This window comes from Cervus canadensis, chromosome 7 (assembly GCF_019320065.1).
Source record: "Cervus canadensis isolate Bull #8, Minnesota chromosome 7, ASM1932006v1, whole genome shotgun sequence".
Lineage (NCBI taxonomy): Eukaryota > Metazoa > Chordata > Mammalia > Artiodactyla > Cervidae > Cervus > Cervus canadensis.
The window spans coordinates 80,747,888-80,766,499 of NC_057392.1; the positions used below are offsets into that span (position 1 = coordinate 80,747,888).

Sequence of the window (18,612 nt, forward strand, 5' to 3'; positions counted from 1 at the left end):
CACACAACACAGCCAAAAAACGAATAAATAACAAAGATAAAAAAGACACACAAACAAATTAGAAAATGAGCAGAGGATATGAACAGACAATTCACAAGAGGATTTACAGGTGGTCAGATATTATGTGAAAATATGCTGGATATCACTGGTCACTAGAGAAATGCATATTAAAATAGTAAGATACTATTTTTCACCCATCAGACAACAATTGATAATATGTTAGATTCAATCACTATTAGAAGGAGTACAAATTGATACCTGTCTTTTGGATGGTAGTTTGGCAATATATCTACTAAAATTTAAAATATATTATTTTGGGGGATTTTGAGCCAGTGGTTAGAGGATATACCCATTCCTGACAAATCCTCAGTAATTAATAATTTGTTTATATAAATCAGTGAGTGAAAATTCTGAACTCCAAGAGACACATATCAGAAAAGTTTTTCAGAAAAGTCATTTTATTTCCTTTGCCAAATGATATTAAGTGCTCAGATAATACACACTTTGTTTTCTCACCACTTAGATAGTGAAGTTTACCACATTAACTGTTGAAACATGTCCATGGAGCAGATACAAGTCTTGAGGTCTATCACCTTGCCTATGACCTGGTAACTCTGATTCTCTTGATATGGCCCAGCTTCCCCTTCTTGAACGAGATAACAGACAGTAATAACTAATAACAACATTTCCTTTCTCATTCGGAGTATGAAAGGCCACTTCCTCTGTTCCTTTATAGAGGTATCACAAAGCAGCAGGATGCAAAATCTTCAAGACATAATGCAAATGCATGGGAAAGGGCTCGTAAGGATATTTTCCATACTGCTCTGCTGTGGAGAAAGACAAGCATAGGATGGGATGTCAAAGGGATGTTTAAGGACGTCATGTGATTTCTATCTGTGGTCGTACAACTTACATAAATTATCTCCTGGGCCTGGGGTAGTCTAAGTCTTGCTATGTCATTCTGCCCTCATACATTTTAGCAAGCCTATTTGGTTTACAAGCAAGGGAACATTGCATGGCAAATGGCCAAGCAAGCCTCCTTCTCAGAATATTCCCTAAAATTTGCATGTACCCTTTAACCTAGCAAGTCAGCCTCTAAGGATCTGTCATTTAAAAAAGCACTTGCACATGTGTCTAAAGAAACATGTAAATAAATGGATGTTCATTGTTTATAAAAGTGAAAAATTACAAACAGCCTATAGTGTCATCAATAAGTGAGGTTGCTCAGTCGTGATCGACTGAGACCCCATGGGCTATAGCCTACAAAGCTTCTCTGTCCATGGGATTTTCCAGGCAAGAGTACTGGAGTGGGTTGCCGTTTCCTTCTCCAGGGGATCTTCCCAACCCAGGGATTGAACCTGGGTCTCCCACATTGCAGGCAGATGTTTTACCGTCTGAGCTACCATAGGGTCATCAATAAAGATGAAGTTAAATATATTTTAAATGTATTTTCTTTCCTCTGTGCTACAGAATACTTACAGCAACTAAAACAAGAACAAGGGAGATGAATGGACAGTGACATAAAAGGGTATCAAGTAATTTAGTGGGGAAAAAAAAGCAAGTTGTTAAACAGTACACAGCAGCATAAAATTATTTAGGTTAAATATGTATAATATGTATATTAACATATATAATATGGTGGCAATAATGTATTAGTATACACATTTATGTCTATTTTAGTAGGTACATAACACGTATATAAAGGGGGGTAGAAGCTATTTCCACACTGCTGTGAAATGAAGGAGATTGCCATGGAGTTGTAATGGGCTTCTGCCATCTCTTTTTTGTTTGTTTTTTTGTGTTTTTGTTTGTTTTGGCTGTGCCTTATGGCTTGCAGGATCTTAGTTCCCCAAACCCAGGCTCACTCCAGTGAACTGCCAGGGAGTTCTCAATCTCTTTGTATTATTTTATCATGGTATATTGATAATATCTTCATAGAGTACTTGGGTAATTAGGCAACTTTTAAAAATAATTTGTTTTTATAAAGGAGAGGTTGGTTGAGGTTAAAGAAGATGGAGGGAGATGCTTAATCCATGTCCAGGCTATCAAAGAGGTAAGAGAAAGTCTGAAGTGAGGATTTGAGGGCAGAACTCGTTGGATTCATGCATTCATTTAGTTTCATTCCCCAAACTTCCATTGTACATTAACTATATACTAGGTATTGAGTAAAGGAATATTCAGGGTTCACAGAGAAGTAAATACAGATTGATGGTGCAGTGAGGTGAGCAGGAAGACCTAGCTATGCTTAGTGAATAAGAAAAGTACAAAAGATGGGAGAGCCTCCCCATGCCCATCCAAGCACAAGAATTGGCTTTCTGGCCTTCCACTGTCTCCAAGTGACCGCTGCCATGGTTGGAAGCCAAGACTGACCCTGTGTGTGCCCTGTGCATTACATCAGGAATTGTAGGACTTCTAGCAAAGTAAGATCTGTGCTAAGGGTGGACAACAAGATCTCCTCCATAGCTAACAAAACTCTCTAATGACATGAACAACCGGATTTTAGTACCTTTACCCATCTCTCTCTACCATTACCATGCACTTACTGTGATATTTTCAATTTCTTTAACAGCTTATAGTATCTTTCATTATTAAAGACCTGAAATTTTTAGTGAAAATGCTCTCTGAAAGCTATCCACACTAAAATATACATATCAATCTGTAGGCCACAAATAAGGAACAAATTAATGGATGACCAAATAAATAAAGTCAGATGCTCCTGAAATTTGATAAAATGGGAAAGAGAGAAACTAACTGCTGTAGCAGACTAATCTTATGGTAGTAACCATTTCCCCCCATACTTCCTGTTTGTTCTATGATCTCTCCCTCAACTTCAGGCAGCAGAGGGTAACTCCTTCTAAGACCTTGGGGAAGGAAGGTCATAACAGAAAATCAAAGCCTCCATTTTCACTCAACTCTTGAGTTTCAAACCAGATTTTTAAAATTTCTGGCACAGACAGTTGATTAAGAGGAAGGGTTTTTAAGGCTCAAAAGCTAAAACCAGTGCCACTGACATTTGGTTTTAAAAGAAGACATGATGTCAGAATGAGTTGTCCTTCCTCTATTAGTCTGCAAGGGCAGCCATAACAGAATACCGTGGACTAGGTACCAGATAACAGAATATTAAAGACAGAAACTGGTATCCCCACAGTTCTGGAAGCTGAAAGTCCAAGATCAAGGTGTCAGCAGTGTTAGTTTCTGATGAGGCCTTTCTTCCTGGCCTGTAAACTGATGCCTTCTCACTGTGTCTGCACATGGTCTTTCTTCTGTCTGTGTCTCTTCCCTTTTTATATGGCTCTAATCCAGTAGGCCCCACCCTTATGACCTCATTAAACACTAATTACCCCCTTAAAGGTCTTATCTTCCAATACAGTTACATTGGGGGTTAGGGCTACAAATATGAGTTTGGCAGTGGGGAGAGTCACAATTCAGTCCACAACACTTCCTTAAATTTGTTAGATGAGCTCTGTCCTAAAGAAATACAATGCAATTTAAATTTTCTAGTAGCTACATTTTTTCAAGTAAAAAGAAAAAAAATGAAATGAATTGTAATACTATTTTACATTTAATTCAACATACCCAAAGTATTATCATTTCAACATGCATGTAAGCTATATTAAAAATAGTAATGAAATGTATGGCAAAAACCACTACAATATTGTAAAGTAATTAGCCTCCAACTAATAAAAATAAATGGGGAAAAAATAGTAATGAGATATTTTAGAATATTCTTTTCAAATAAGTCTTTAAAATTAGTGTGCATTCTGTCCATCTCATTTTGGAGCAGCCACATTGTAAGAGCTCAGTAGCTACACATGACTAGTACATACTGTAGTGTTACATAATCTCCAAGGAGGAGAGAGAGAGAGTCAAATATAAGAGAGCAAGGGAGAGTGACTCAAGATAAGACTGAGGCCCAGAGGCAGTCAGGTGGGGAGGAGTCAGGATGACTGTTAGAATCCTCAGAAAGTTTTGGGGATCTGAGAGCAGAGGGACCTGTGTTCACTTCTCAGGTGAGACCAAGGTAAGCAGGAGTGGGTAGAAGTAGCAACCAGATGTGTCTAAGACAGCCCCGCAAGTCTCCAGGATGGCGCCGGAGGACATCCAAGTTTCCCAGTCCCTAAGAGAAGTGAAGACATGACTCAGAAGAATCACCTCAGTCAAGATGAGGAGCTTCTGGGACTTCCCCAGTGGTCCAGGGGCTAAGACTCTGCACTCCTAAGGCAGGGGGCCCGGGTTCGATCCCTGGTGAGGGAACTAGATCCCACATGCCTCAAGAGTTCATATGCTGCAACTAAAGATCCCGCATGTCACAACTAAGACCTACTGCAGCCAAATAGGTAAATGAAAATAAATCAAAAATAAACATACAGGAGAGCATAGATAAATTGAAATTTTTAAAAAAGATAAGGAGCTGCTATAGCAGGACTGATGACTGGGGATCACAGGAGCATGGACGTGAGCAGTGAATGTCAGCCTAAAGGGGCATTGGTGAACCGGGTGCTTCACCTTTGTGGCACCTAGAACTTAGATGCCACTCTGGGGAGATGGGGGTTGGAGTTCTGAATTCATGGGATTTACCAGACATGATGAAAAAAACTCAGAAGTCAACTTATCTACAATCTTCTGAGCTATATTTCCACTATCAGGCAGAAGAGAAGCTTGAAATAGCAAGTTCAGTGATCACTTTTTACGTTCAGTTTTGTGAAATGAAAACATAGCCCTGGCTACTCCAGCCTCTGTGCAAAGGGGAGCAGTAATTACCAAAAGGTGAAAGAGTCCCTCAAAGCGCAACCAGGGCCTTAAAGCCGTCTAGCAGGGAGGCCTCTGTCAAGGCCCCAAGCCCAGCCCAGCAGCGGGAGTGTAGGCTCAGGAGGAGCCCCAGGTCACTTTGTGGAGGTATTTTATTCTGATCATCTTTCTTTTTTTTTTTTTTTCCACACCTTATTTCTTCCCTGTTGTCCCGTGTATTGATTCCCCAGAATTAACTGTCCCTTCCTCTAAGTTGGTGTTCCTAGGAGAGCAGGAAGTTAGGGCTGTGAAACTGTTGGAATTTATTGCCCTGAGCCAGAGAGGGAAGACAACAGAAAACAAAGGACTTCACAGTTTAGCTGTCAATGGATTTGACTGGCTTCTCCAACTCTGGCTTCCAGATTCCCAGGTTTGTGGCCCTGTCTTTGTTCCCTGGCACAGATCTTGTTAAGCCTTTTTCCCAGGGCTGGACTCCTGGAGTACCAAATACACCCTTACTTACACTGCCCATGAGAGCAGAGGCCTCCTTAAACTTGTCACCCAAGGTACCTCGCTGCCTCGGCCCAGCCTAGGCCCTGTGGCTTTCTCCTACCAGGAAGTAAAACTGCTTCCTGCCCAGCCCCTCCTGTGGTCTGCCTTTGTGGGCAGCCTTGCTGTTGGCGTCTCAGTGCCCCAGGTCTCCGTTCCACCCACATCTTGTGCAACAGTGAAGCAATCGCAAAGCAGCAGGCGGTCAGTCCTGTATATCACCCACTGGGTGGGTATATATCACCCCACTGTTTTTTCATTAAGTTTTAGAATTACAGCATTTTGGACCTAGAAGAGACTTTAACAATCATGTAATTTTATGTGCCTGCTAATATTCAGGATTTTGAGACTTTATATTTGTTTATTGGTTCATTTTATTTTGGAAATTCTCAAAGGGCTATTAATTAAGGTATTTTTGTAACAAGTAGCTTAGAGACGAAAAGTCATTCCCAGGATTGTCACCTGTTGAGAAGATAGTAAAATCCGGGTCAGCTCAAAATCTGGAGCTCCCAGCAGTGACACAATAATCAGAGCACTGGTAACAAGAGAGTTAGGGGCTTCCCTGGTGGCTCAGTGGTAAAGAATCCACCTGCTAATGCAGGAGGCGCAAGAGACTGGGGTTTGATCCCTGGGTTGGGAAGATCCCCTATAGAAGGAAATGGCAACCCACTCCACTATTCTTGCCTGGGAAATCCCATGAGCAGAGGAGCTGGCAGGCTATAGTCCATAGGTCACAAAAGAGTCAGACATGATGTAGCAACTCAACAAGAGAGTCATAGCTAGACCCATATGTAATAGAATGATTGAGTTCAAGCAGATATGCCCTTAAGGATTGGATGGGACCAAAAGCAATATTAAAATAACAAATTTGAAGGTAAAATTATGAAATCCCTAGAGGACCAGTTTGAACAACACTAAAATAAGTAAAGTCAGCTACTAGAGTATGTAATTCTATATCCACACTCATTAGAGACTGACAGCCTGTCATTGCTAAGTGAGTCTAACATAGCATTTCCCTCTAAACACCAGCAACTGGGCTCTATATTTAGCTAAGTAAGTTTCTTAATCCTGAGAAATCCATTCAAACATGACAGTAATGAGTGAGCCATTTTTAATATCTTTCTACTCTGTATATTGTGATCTAATAACATTCCGGACTTCTAACCTTCAAAGCATTTATGAGCACTTGATAAAATACTTTTCACCATCCACCTAAGTCTAAAAATACCATTAATAATATTTTATGAGTAAGGATCTGATACAGAGACATCAGTGACTCATCATCGAGAGAGCCAGGATTTGTACAGTCATCTGGGTCTCCAGGCCAGTGACTACTTCATGTGGACAGCCTCGCTTTCGCTGCCAAGAGATGAGTCAATTAATTAATCTGATGGCATAAACATCTTTACTAATTCAAATTTTCTCAATTAATTCTATAAAGACTATATCACACTGTACTCATCCAATAGAAATGTTTGAGTTTATATATATATTAGATATATATGTTAAGTTTGTCAGCTGCATAAGTTTATTTCCACTTATTCTGGATTTCTCAAGAAACCTCACTTTACATAAATATTTTAAAGAGGTAATTTAATTCAAAACATCAGATAAAACTAGTTAAAATATAACCATAGTTAATTTTAAGAAAACATCCTTAAAGTTTGGTTCAGAATAAAATCAACTGCTAACGGGTCTGCCAGTCTTTGTCAAGTAATGAAATTGTGTTCATTTGTTCAGTCATTGTGTTCATTTGTTCAGTCTTCAATTGACTTCTCTCTATTATAATTTCTAAATTATACTTCAGAAAAATAAATATATCTATATTTATATATAAAGATATCTATAAAATTATTAATAATCTATCTAAAGATTATTGTTCAGATTTTACTTAATAAAACATAGTAGTGCTTCCGTTATTGGAGTTTTATTTTTCTGATTCTAAGTGTACATGATGACACAGCTTCTTAAATATATTCTGCTGGTGTTTTATTTCCTTTGTAGCTATCAAAATAATTGTCAAGTTATCATATGACCTAACATAAAATTTTAAATGAAGTTGGCATTTCATGTATAATATGATGCTGGAGAGTCTGCTTATTAACTACAAATTCAAAGTATTATGAAATCAAATATAAAATACCATGGTCTTATTTATTAGCCATATAACAAAGATTTACTACCTTCTCTTAATGGTATATTTTTCATTCAAACCAAAGACACATTCAGCTTAGTCATGAGAAAGGTTAAAAGATGGAAGTTCCTCTTGCCAAGAATGAACAGTATAATGAATCAAAAAAATATTGATTTAATAACAAGGACCAATGTTCAGGTGGCTATGGCTAGAAATCAAATATAGGAGGGCTTCTGTTTATGGGGAGAGCTGCAACTTCTCTTATTTAGCATCAAGCTTTATGCTAATACAAAAATGTAAAAGAGCAAGCCAAATGGTGGCAAGGAAGTCTGTTGGACATAAAATAGCATTGTGTTTTTCATTTTGAAATCAGTGCAAAAATGAAGAGCTAAAAACTTTTATCAATTAACTCAAGGGAGGATAACTGAAAGATCAAAAGGAGAATCAGTTCCGAGAAGTAAATTGGGAACTCTAGATTTTTTTTAAGGCATCTCTATCACTGAATCATTTAAAAAGTGGGCTTTCTGTGATTATAGTTTCAGTGTAACTGTAAAATGTTATCATTCAAGGAGCTGGGTTTCCCTTGGCTCTAAGCATAGAAAGTCACTGCGTCACTCTGGCCAAGTAAATGTAGATATCTACATCTCATTTTGCTTTTCTGTAAAATGTTGGTTTCCCCAGAAGTTGCTGGAAGAATGTATTAGTAATTGTAAAAGGCTTTGCCATCCTGATATACAGGTTGCATGTTAAGTAAAAATGGTTATGAATGAAGTATCCTTCAAAAAAAATTTAAGGGATAAACAAAACTACTTTGGGGTTCCTCTAAAATGATAGTTTGATCTCTGGGTCAGGAAGATCCTCTGGAGGAGGGCATGGCAATCCACTCCAATATTCTTGCCTGGAAAAGCCCATGGACAGAGGATCCTGGGGGGCTACAGTCCATGGGGTCACAAAAAGTAGGACATGACTGAAGTGACTTAGCACACATGCTCACACGCAAAAATGATGGAGATTCAGAAAGAAACTTTGACTCAAATGTTCTTGAGCAGCCAGGGACACAGCGGAGGAAGTTCTTCTTCAGCCATTTTTAGAGAATTCTTGGAAAAGACAAAATGGAAAGGAAGTTATTTATATCCCAATAGTGATGCTTTCTACTAATGCCAGTGCATATTCATATATATTTATATAAAAATATATTTTTAAAAAGACTATATTTTAAGTAAGACTGTATTTTTAAACTTTTCTGAAAAATCACCTTCATTCTCTAAGAGATTTTGCTGGTTTTGACTACATTGGGATATGAGAAATTAGTTAAGTTAGGATCATTATCCTAATAGGAATATCAATATTAATTAAATCAGTGAGAAAGGTCTACAAGATAGGTTGGGATGAAAGGAGCATGGACTTTGGAGTCAGGCAGACCTGGGTTGGAAAACTGGCTCTGCTGCTTGCTAGCTTTGGACAAACTACATAACCTCCTGAATCTCAGTTTCCTTGTCTGTAAAACAAATGCTGTAATAATACCTCCTTCTTAGGGCTGCTGTGAGGGTTAGATGAGATTACATTCGAAAAGCACCTTACATATTCAGAGCCTGCCTGTCCATTATGTACTTGTAAACAATAACAATTTTTGTTTTGAATCCTATACTTAAACATGCACCTAAATGATCCTGTCTGAGATCGTCTTGTCCAGAGGTTCATTAGCACTTATACAGGACAGAAGCAGGTCAAGATTTTCATAACTCCAAGTGCTATAGAAAACTCTTAAGGGATAATTATTCTTTTCATGATCAATTTTAAGGTTCTACTAGTACTTAATGAATTTTATACAGGATACCCATTTTATAAGTTTTTCAAAGCAAATGTTATTTGTATGTGAATTCCAGAAAAACATTTACTTCTGTTTCATTAACTATACAAAAGGCTTTGACTCTGTGTATCACAACAAACTGGAAAATTCTTAAAGAGGTGGGAATAGCAAACCATCTTATCTGTCTCCTGAGAAACCTGTATGCAGGTCAAGAAGCAACAATTAGAACCTTACACAGATCAGCTGACTGGTTCAAAATTGGGAAAGGGGTGTGTCAAGACTGTATACTGTCACCTTGTTTATTTAACTTATGTGCAGAGTTACTTTTGTTCAGTTGCCCAGTCATGTCTGACTGTGACCCCATGGGCTTCAGCATGCCTGGCCTTCCTGTCCCTCACCATCTCCTGAAGATTGCCCAAGTCCATGCCCATTGTTTCAGTGATGCCATCCAGCCATCTGTCCTCTGCTGCCCTCTTCTCCTTCTGCCTTCAATCCTTCCCAGCATCAGGAACATTTCCAAAGAGTCAGCTGTTCATATCAGCTGACCAAAGATACTGGAGTTTCAGCTTCAGCATCAGTCCTTCCAGTGAGTTTTCAGGATTGATTTCCCTTAAGATTGACTGGTCTGATCTCCTTGCCGTCCAAGGGATTCTCAAAAGTCTTTTGTTGGATAGCATCACCGATTCAATAGACCTAAACTTGGGTGAACTCCGGGAGATGGTGAGAGACAAGGAGGCCTAGAGTGCTGCGGTCCATGGGGTCGCAAAGATTCAGACATAACTTAGCAACTGAACAAGAACATGTAAATATATACACGTATAATAAATACACACATATATATGTTTATTATTCTTTTTTGATAGAAAACCACTGACAGCCTGTAGGATATATCCTGTATTTTCAGGATGTTAGGGATGAGACATTTGAACTCTCACCCAGTCTAACAACTTCTCTTTACCAATGAGGAAACTGAGGTCCAGAGAGTTTGAAAAACTTGTCAAAAATAACACAGTGCTAGAATTAGGAATAAAACTCATATCCCTTGACTATAAATCCAATTCTTCTAGTGCCTTTATTTTTTAGTTTTTTTTTATGCTTATTGAGATGTGATTTATATATCATTCCCCAATTTTAAGTATATAAATTGATGACTTCTGACAAATGCATACAATCTACATGTCTACCATAATAGATATAATCATAAACATACCACTCACCATCCTTAAACTATTTGCCATAGCCTCTAGCATTTTGTAATTAAAGAATGCATGTTTATGATTATTAATTCCTTTTTTTTTACAATTTTAAAGTTATAGTGTATGTAAAATAAAATGTAAGTATACATTATTTCACTCCCTATTTCACTCCCCACAGTCAGCTCTCAAAAACTATTGGAAAGTCTCAAACAAATACCTTACATCTTCTTAAGATAAATGATATTGTATTATATATTTTAATTAGAAATGTCAGCTACAAATTGTAGCTTGCGGAGGGCATTTGCCATCTGCCTCTGAGGAGATTGAATCCTGGGTTGCTGTAGCTATTGACCTTCAACATGCCCTGAAGGGAGTTAGGGTGGAGAGTGAGGCACTCTGTGCTCCAGGAAAACTGGGGGAACAGGTCTTTAGATAGTTAGATATTTTTAGAAACTGATTTCATGATCCCAATCCTTGCATCTCCTCATATCTAGAAAACCAGTCAATCCCTTCATGGTGACATCAGCTCCTCGTGACTAGCAGGAAACCTTTTGTAAGATTAGTGCTTGGTTGAATGTGAACTCCCCCTTCACCAAAATCACATGTATAGGCCTTCCCCCAGTACCTTTTTGGGGCAGTCTCTCAGAGCCCTCCGAGGTGCTGTCTCCCAGGCTGCAGTCCTCATTTTGCCCCAAATAAAACTTGACTCGCAACTCTCACGTTCTGCATCTTTTTTAAGTCAACAGAAATTTGATTATATTATCTATTATATATATACACATACATATATACACATACAGCATAGATGGATAAATATTTTGCTCTATTAGTACTAACTATGTATAGTTTCCTAAAGAGTGACACAGAATCTCTCATTTATGTCTTTTCTATGCTCCCACAGCCCGTAAACTTATTTTCCCCTATCTTTCTTTGTCTAAAACAAAACTCAGTTAGTTTTGATTTTATATACCAAGAGGCACCCTGTGCTTAATTATAAAATAATATTTAGTGATTTTTTTTCTTTTGTCTCTTTACTTCCTAAACTACTCTACTTTCTATAATCTTTTCAGGGAGTATTTTATCATTCTTTATATTCCCAAACCTAGAACTATTGGCAAAATAAACACTTGGGTTTTTTTTTCTAGTTATATTGAGGTATACAGTATAATAATTTGACTTGCACACATCATAAAATTATTATCAAATAAGTTTAGTGAAAATCCAGCATGTCATGTAGACATTAAATTAAAGAAATAGACAAAAAATAGACATGAAAGTAAAGAAATAGAAAAAATTTTTGCTTAGTGCCTTTAAATAAAATTTAATATAACACACTGCTGCTTTTTAAACTAAAGTTCCCAGAGATTTTAAATGTCTCCTTGGCAGGCAGTATATGTGATACATCTTCGTGTTCACACTGGGCCTAGCAGAGTTATTTGGAATAGTGAGTGCTCAATACAAAAATTAATGGATCTTAAAAAAAAAAAAAATTAGTGGATCTTTCTTAAGGTTATTAGTGTGTGTGACTTTTTCTCTTTTGAAGGGGAGGGATAGTTCAACATAATTGGAATTTGCTGTATATAATGGTCAGAAATGACATCAAATTTATGATGACATAAGCAAATGAATAATGGAACAGTTGTCTGGAATTTTTTAAAATTACCTGGCTACTGAAGCCAAGCAGGACCCTGAGGGGCTCCTGGGCATGAAAGCCTTTCTGTCCCCCATTCCTTGTTTGTAGGGAATGGACTCTAGCCTTCATGATCTTCCTTCAATTCCAAAGGTCAGATTTGAACAGTTGTTAATCAAGGGAGGAGCAGCCAAGAAACCACCTGAGACAAGATTAAAGGAACCTCATCAGAGGTTCAGAAAATCTCATCAAAATTAGGAGACCAACTGAGATGAGAGAATGCTGGCCCTGCACACACATCTTAATTTTATCAGCAACCCCACCATTGAACTGTTACTATAAAACTCCTCATCAAATCCTCCTGGCTTGGGACACAGAGCTTTGAGGGACACAGGAGCCCTCTGTATTTCCCCCTTTGCCTGGCAAAGCAATAAATTTACTCTTTCGTACTTCACCCAAAACTCTGTCTCCAAGATTTGATTTGGCGCTGCTATACAGAGGTCAAGCTTTCGGTATCACTACTAGCATGGATGATACTAAAAGTCCCTTTTTTCTAAAGAATGAAGATTGGGAATTCCCTGGCAGTCCAGTGGTTAAGATTCCATACTTCCAGCGCATGGAGCACAGGTTCCCCAGGTCAGAGGACTAAGATCCCGCATGCCTTGCAGTACTGCCAGAAATAAATAAATAAAGAGTGAAGATTATGTTTTATGTACTTAACCAATTGCCTAAAAATTTCACATTTCCTTCCTTATCTGCTTTGAGTCTTTGTGTCTCTCTGAGGTCGTGCATCTTGATGAAAACTGTAAAATAAGGAAACCATCAAGATGTTGATACAACCACAGAATAAATGAACAAATAAGCATACAGTTGTAATCAGTTCTAGAAGTTATACCTATTGACTTGCATCACAGTATTATATTTACGTGGTAAATTACATAGAAAAGCCATTCCAACCTTTGCAGTATTGCACAGCCACTAGAATCCGTGATCTTGAAGATAATGTGACAACATGGGGGGAAATGTTTGTGTTCTAATATTTCACCAGGAAATCAGTATTCATTGTCAGATAATTTTACAGAAGAGAATTCTGCATAGAAAAGGAGCAAAAAGGAAATATGCCAAAATAATAACAGTGTCTATGTTAAGGTGGTGTCAGGCCGTCTCTGTCCTTCTTTCTTATGTCTAGTTGTCTTATTTCTAGTTGTCTAGTTGTATTATTTCTGTAACAGAAAACAAATTTACAAGGGCAAAGAAAACGAGTTCTGTAAAAGAAAGTATAGTAAATATCTGTTATACATGGCAGCCTCAAATCTGCTGAAAAACCACCCTACATCTTATATTAACAGCTCCCCACATTGTTTTATCCCAGAATTCTATTATCCCAGAGTAAATTCTTAAATTAAACATTTTGTAATCTCCCTAGCCTCTGACTCTAAGGTGAGGTCCTAAACCTTAATTTCTGCCTCTCCGTGTGCCGGTTAGAAAACACCTTTAGAGCAGACAGGGCCCAGACATCCATTCTGCTGGCACAGTTGGCTTCAGCGTCATGGCTCTGGGGTCAGCAGTGGGAACAGTGTCTTCCCCATTGCAAAAAAGACTGCTGGGTTCTGGGACTGCTGGTACTTGGCCTCAAACCTGTTCCTTCAGCCTTTCTGATGATTATCTGGGCTTTCTAATCTCCCTTCATAAATCCCTTCTCATTAATAACCTAGACTCAATTCTTTGTCTACACTTAAGAATGCTAACAGTTAGAGGAGGTTAACAAAAATAGAGTTCACAAGAAAAGAATAAGGAGGGGTGACATAATTAAAGACAAGATTATTCTGAACTTCAAAAGAACATTATGATCAGACTTCCCTGGCGGTCCACTGGTTAAGACTCCTATTCCCTGTGCAGGGGGGCACAGGTTTGATCCCTGGTCAGGGAACCAATATCCCACATGCTACACAGAACGACCAAAAACAAAAACAAAACAATACATTGAGATCAAATAAAAGACCTTTTCAGCAGATAAAAGTCATGAATGGCATTTCTGGGCAGAGCATCTAAGAATTGGTGTGAGAACCTGCAGCTCTCTCTTCTGCTGCAGCAGCCATGGAATCTCATGTTCTAATGATGCAACAATAAGATATTGGATTCTCCATCAGTCCAGGTGCTTAAAAGACTGTGTGGAAGAGAGCCCACCACTGACCCAGAGAGCACAGTTAACATGAGCAAGAAATAAAATTATTAGGTGAGGCCACTGAGATTTGAGAGTTAATTTGCTGTTATGACATAGATAGCCTAGCCTAACCAAAACCTGATTAATACACAGTGGTATCAAAAATGGGATATATTCAATGATCAAAATAAATATATAAGTTTGAAAGTCTTGTATGATTATAAAACATTTTAATCTAATACAAGTAAATCAAGCAAAGCATGGATTAAGGATTTATTGTCATTTTTTTATCAAGTAAAGCTATCTGGGTTTACCTGAAAGTAATAACAACAGAAATGTAGCACATTGTGAAAATGTCTAAATATTTAATGATCTTAAAAACAACAAATAGGTTATGCATTTCAATTCTCACGTTATAAAAAACTAGAATTTGTGATGCATGTTAATTTTATTAAAATAGTCCTTCCCAAAGCAGTATGAAATAATAAAAAAGCAAATCACATTTACTTATTGTGAAATTCTGATGATCTGTAGAGAGAAGTGTGAGAAAATTGCTAACAGGATTTATTGAAATTGGGCAAAACTAAAAGAGACATGAACAACACTCATTGGGACAGATTCATCAATGTCTGCTTGCTTTTGCAGTCCTTTTCATTTCCAAACGTCTGTTTCAGCCTCTATAACGGTAGTTGTGTTTTTTTTCTCAGTAGTAACTGATCTTTATTTTGTAAAATGTATGCTCTTCTTTCACCTGAAATAGCTACTGACAAGGTTATTTTCTATCTTCCTGTTATAATCAGCACTGTCCTGTCTGCACTGAGTGACCTGGACCACTGGGCCAACACTGGCAGAGGAAATCATCATCACTGTTCTGTTGTTTGGATGTTACCGGTGTTCAAATGCCTTGATAAAGGATCCTTTACCATTTCTTAAAGGCTAAAGGGGTTTTGAAAGAATTGGCTTTGTTTTGTTTTGTCTATAGTGTTGTGGTTATTCAGTTGCTAAGTCGTGTCCAACTCTTTGCAAGCTCATGGACTGCAGCATTCCAGGCCTCCCTCTCCCTCACTGTCTTCCAGAATTTGCCCAAGTTCATGTCTATTGAATCGGTGATGCTATCCAACCATCTCATCCTCTGTAGTCCCCTTCTCCTCCCGCCTTCAATCTTTCCCAGCATCAGGGTCTTTTCCAATAAGTCTATAGTACAGAAGATCGAATGAGAAAAAGTGGGTTTAAAATAGGAGAGATTTCTACTGGACATAAAGAACTTCCAGACTACTAGAATAAAATGATACTGGAATGGTTATTGAGGGAGAATGCCTGGTCTTTTGTCAGGCAGATCATTAAGAAAGACTAACTTTCTAATAAAAGAAAAAATAAACAAATGGGCTCTAATCAAACGTATAAGCTTTTTTACAGCAAAGGAAACTATAAGCAAAATGAAAAGACAACCTAAGGACTGGGCAAAAATATTTGCAAATGATGCAGTTAACAAGGGTTTAATTTCTAAAATATGCAAACAGATCGTACAACTCAATAATGAAAAAAAAAAGCAATCAAAAAATGGGCAGAAGACCTAAATAGACATTTCTCTAAAGAAGACATACAGATGGCCAACAGGCACGTGAAAAGATGCTCAACATTGCTAATTATTAGAGAAAAGTAAATCAAAACTACAATGAGATACCACCTCACACTGGACAGAATGGTCATCATTCAGTTCAGTTCAGTTCAGTCGCTCAGTCGTGTCCGACTCTTTGAGACTCCATGAACTGCAGCACGCCAGACCTCCCTGTCCATCACCAACTCCCGGGGTTTACTCAAACCCATGTCCATCGAGTCGGTGATGCCATCCAGCAATGGTCATCATTAAAAGTGTACAAATAATAAATGTTGGAGAGAGTACGGAGGAAAAGAAACAGTCTTACATTCTTGGTGGGAATGTAAATTGGTGCAGCCACAATGGAAAATAATATAGAGATTCCTCAAAAAACAGAGTTGCCATATGATCCTGCAATCCCACTTCTGGGCATATTCCAGAGAAAACTATAATTCAAAAAGACACATGCACCTCAGTGTTCATAACAGCACTATTTACAATAGCCAAGACATGGGAGCAACCTAACTGTCCATTGACAGATGAATGAATAAAGAAGATGTGGTACATATATGCAATGGAATACTACTCAGCCATAAAAGAATAAAATAATGTCATTTGCAGCAACACGGATAGACCTAGAGATTGTCATACTGAGTGAAGTAAGTCAGGAGGAGGACAAATAATACATGATATCACTTATATGTGGAATCTAAAATAGGACACAAATGAACTCATTTTCTAAATAGAAATAGACTCACAGACATAGAGAATGGACTTGTGGTTGCCAGCGGCAGAGGGGGGGAGGGGTGGACAGGGAGTTTGGGATTTAGCAAATGCAAGCTATTATATACAAAATGAGTAAACAACAAGGTCCTGCTATATAGCACAGGGAACTATACTCAATATCCTGGGATAAACCATAATGGACAAGATATGAAAAAGAATCTGTGTGTATGTATAACTGAATCACTTTGCTGGGCAGCAGAAATTAACACAACATTGTAAATTGACTACAATAACCCAGCTCTAAAATGGGCAAAGGACTTGGATAGACATTTTTCCAAAGCAGATATACAAGTAGACAATGAACACATGAAATGACTCTTAACATCCTTTGTTATTAGGGGAATGGAAAAAAAAAAAACACCTTAAGATACTTCACATCCACTAGAATGGCTATAATGATAAAAATAGAAAATAACAAAGATGGCAAAGATGTAGAGAAATTGGAATCCTTATAAATTGCTGATATTGTGAAAGTGGTACAGTCACTTTGGAAAATACAGTAATTTGGCACTTCTTCAAAATTTAAAGAGTTACTGTGTGTGTGAGTTTCTCAGTCATGTCCAACTCTGAAACCTCATGGATTGTAGCCCGACAGGCCCCTCTGTCCATGGAATTTTCCAGGCAAGAATACTAGAGTAGGTCACCATTCCCTTCTACAGGAGATCTTCCAACCCAGGGATTCAACCCCCATCTGTTACATCTCCTGCATTAGCAAATTAGCAAGTGGGTTCTTTACCACTAGCGCCACCTGGGAAACCCAAAGAGTTATATAACCTAGCAATTATATGGAAGAGAAATAAAGTATATATTCATACAGGTATATACTCAAGAGGAATGAAAACATATAGTCATATAAAAACTTGTATACAAATGTTCATAGCAATATTATTCATAAAAGATAAAAAGTGAAACAGTTCAAATATCCATTAACAGATGCATGCATAAGCAAAACGTAGTATATACATACAATGGAATATCATTTTGCCATAAAGAGGAATCAAATACTATTACATACTACAACATGGATGACCTTGAAAACATAATGCCAAGGAAAAGAAGCTAAACACGGTTGGCTATGTCATTCAGTTTATATTAGACACAAATCCATAGATACTGAAACTAGACAATTTTTTTGCCAAGGACTGGAGAAAGGGGCAAGGAGAATAACTGCCAACAGGTACAGGGTTTCTTTTTTGGGGGGGGGGGGTGGTGGGAATATTCTGGAATTAGTGGTAATGGTTGTATCCATTATGAACTGCTCAAAACCAATGGATTGTACACTTTTAAAAGAGTAACACGTTATATACATCATATCTCAGTTTTCAAAAACGCTAATGAGATAAGACAAAAAAGTTAAGTAGATCCTGATCTCCCACTAGTTGAACCATGCAATAGCTTCCTATAGTACTCAGATAAAATTCAGTCTCCTCACCTAGTCCCACAAGGCCCTATATGACATCATCCTTACCTCCCTCTCTTATCTCATATCCCATGACTCCCCATCTCTCAGTTACATTCCATTCTGGGCTCACTGGCCCTCCCACTGCCAACTTTACCCCAAACCCTCCTCCTGCTAACAGCATTCTTTGCCTGGGGCTTCTCATGGCTGGCTCTTCCTTGTCATGGAGATCACACATCAATTTCACCTCTTTAGAGAGGCATCCCTCACCATCCCCATCACTATCAATCATATTACCATGTATTATTTTCTTCATAGCATGTCTGAAATTGTTTATACGCCCATTCTCTGAGATCAGAGATTTTGTCTACCTTGTTCACTGATATCAGCCAAGCACTAAGAATAGTGCCTGGCACAGAGTAGATGCTCAAAAATTACATTTGAATGGGACCTAGTTTGTGAACTTTGGAAATTTAGATATTTTGACGGTACTTGGAATGCTGAGAGCTTCAGCTGATTTTTGAATGAGGGCCTCAGAAACTCCACGCCTGAAGACATGGAGGCTACATATGAAGCCTCCAGGGAGAGTGGGTAAGAAACAAGAGGGGTGGGGCCTCCT

The 18,612-nt window shown here is 38.1% G+C and overlaps 1 long non-coding RNA gene across 1 annotated transcript in view; it reads left to right on the plus strand.

Moving 5' to 3' along the window:
- The window catches only part of LOC122445205, a 53,823-nt gene extending 38,743 nt beyond the window's left edge, over positions 1 to 15,080 (plus strand). Inside the window, exon 3 of the long non-coding RNA XR_006270474.1 lies at positions 15,012 to 15,080. This is a non-coding gene — a long non-coding RNA (uncharacterized LOC122445205). The remainder of the gene's footprint in view (positions 1 to 15,011) is intronic.
- Positions 15,081 to 18,612: the final 3,532 nt, after the last annotated feature.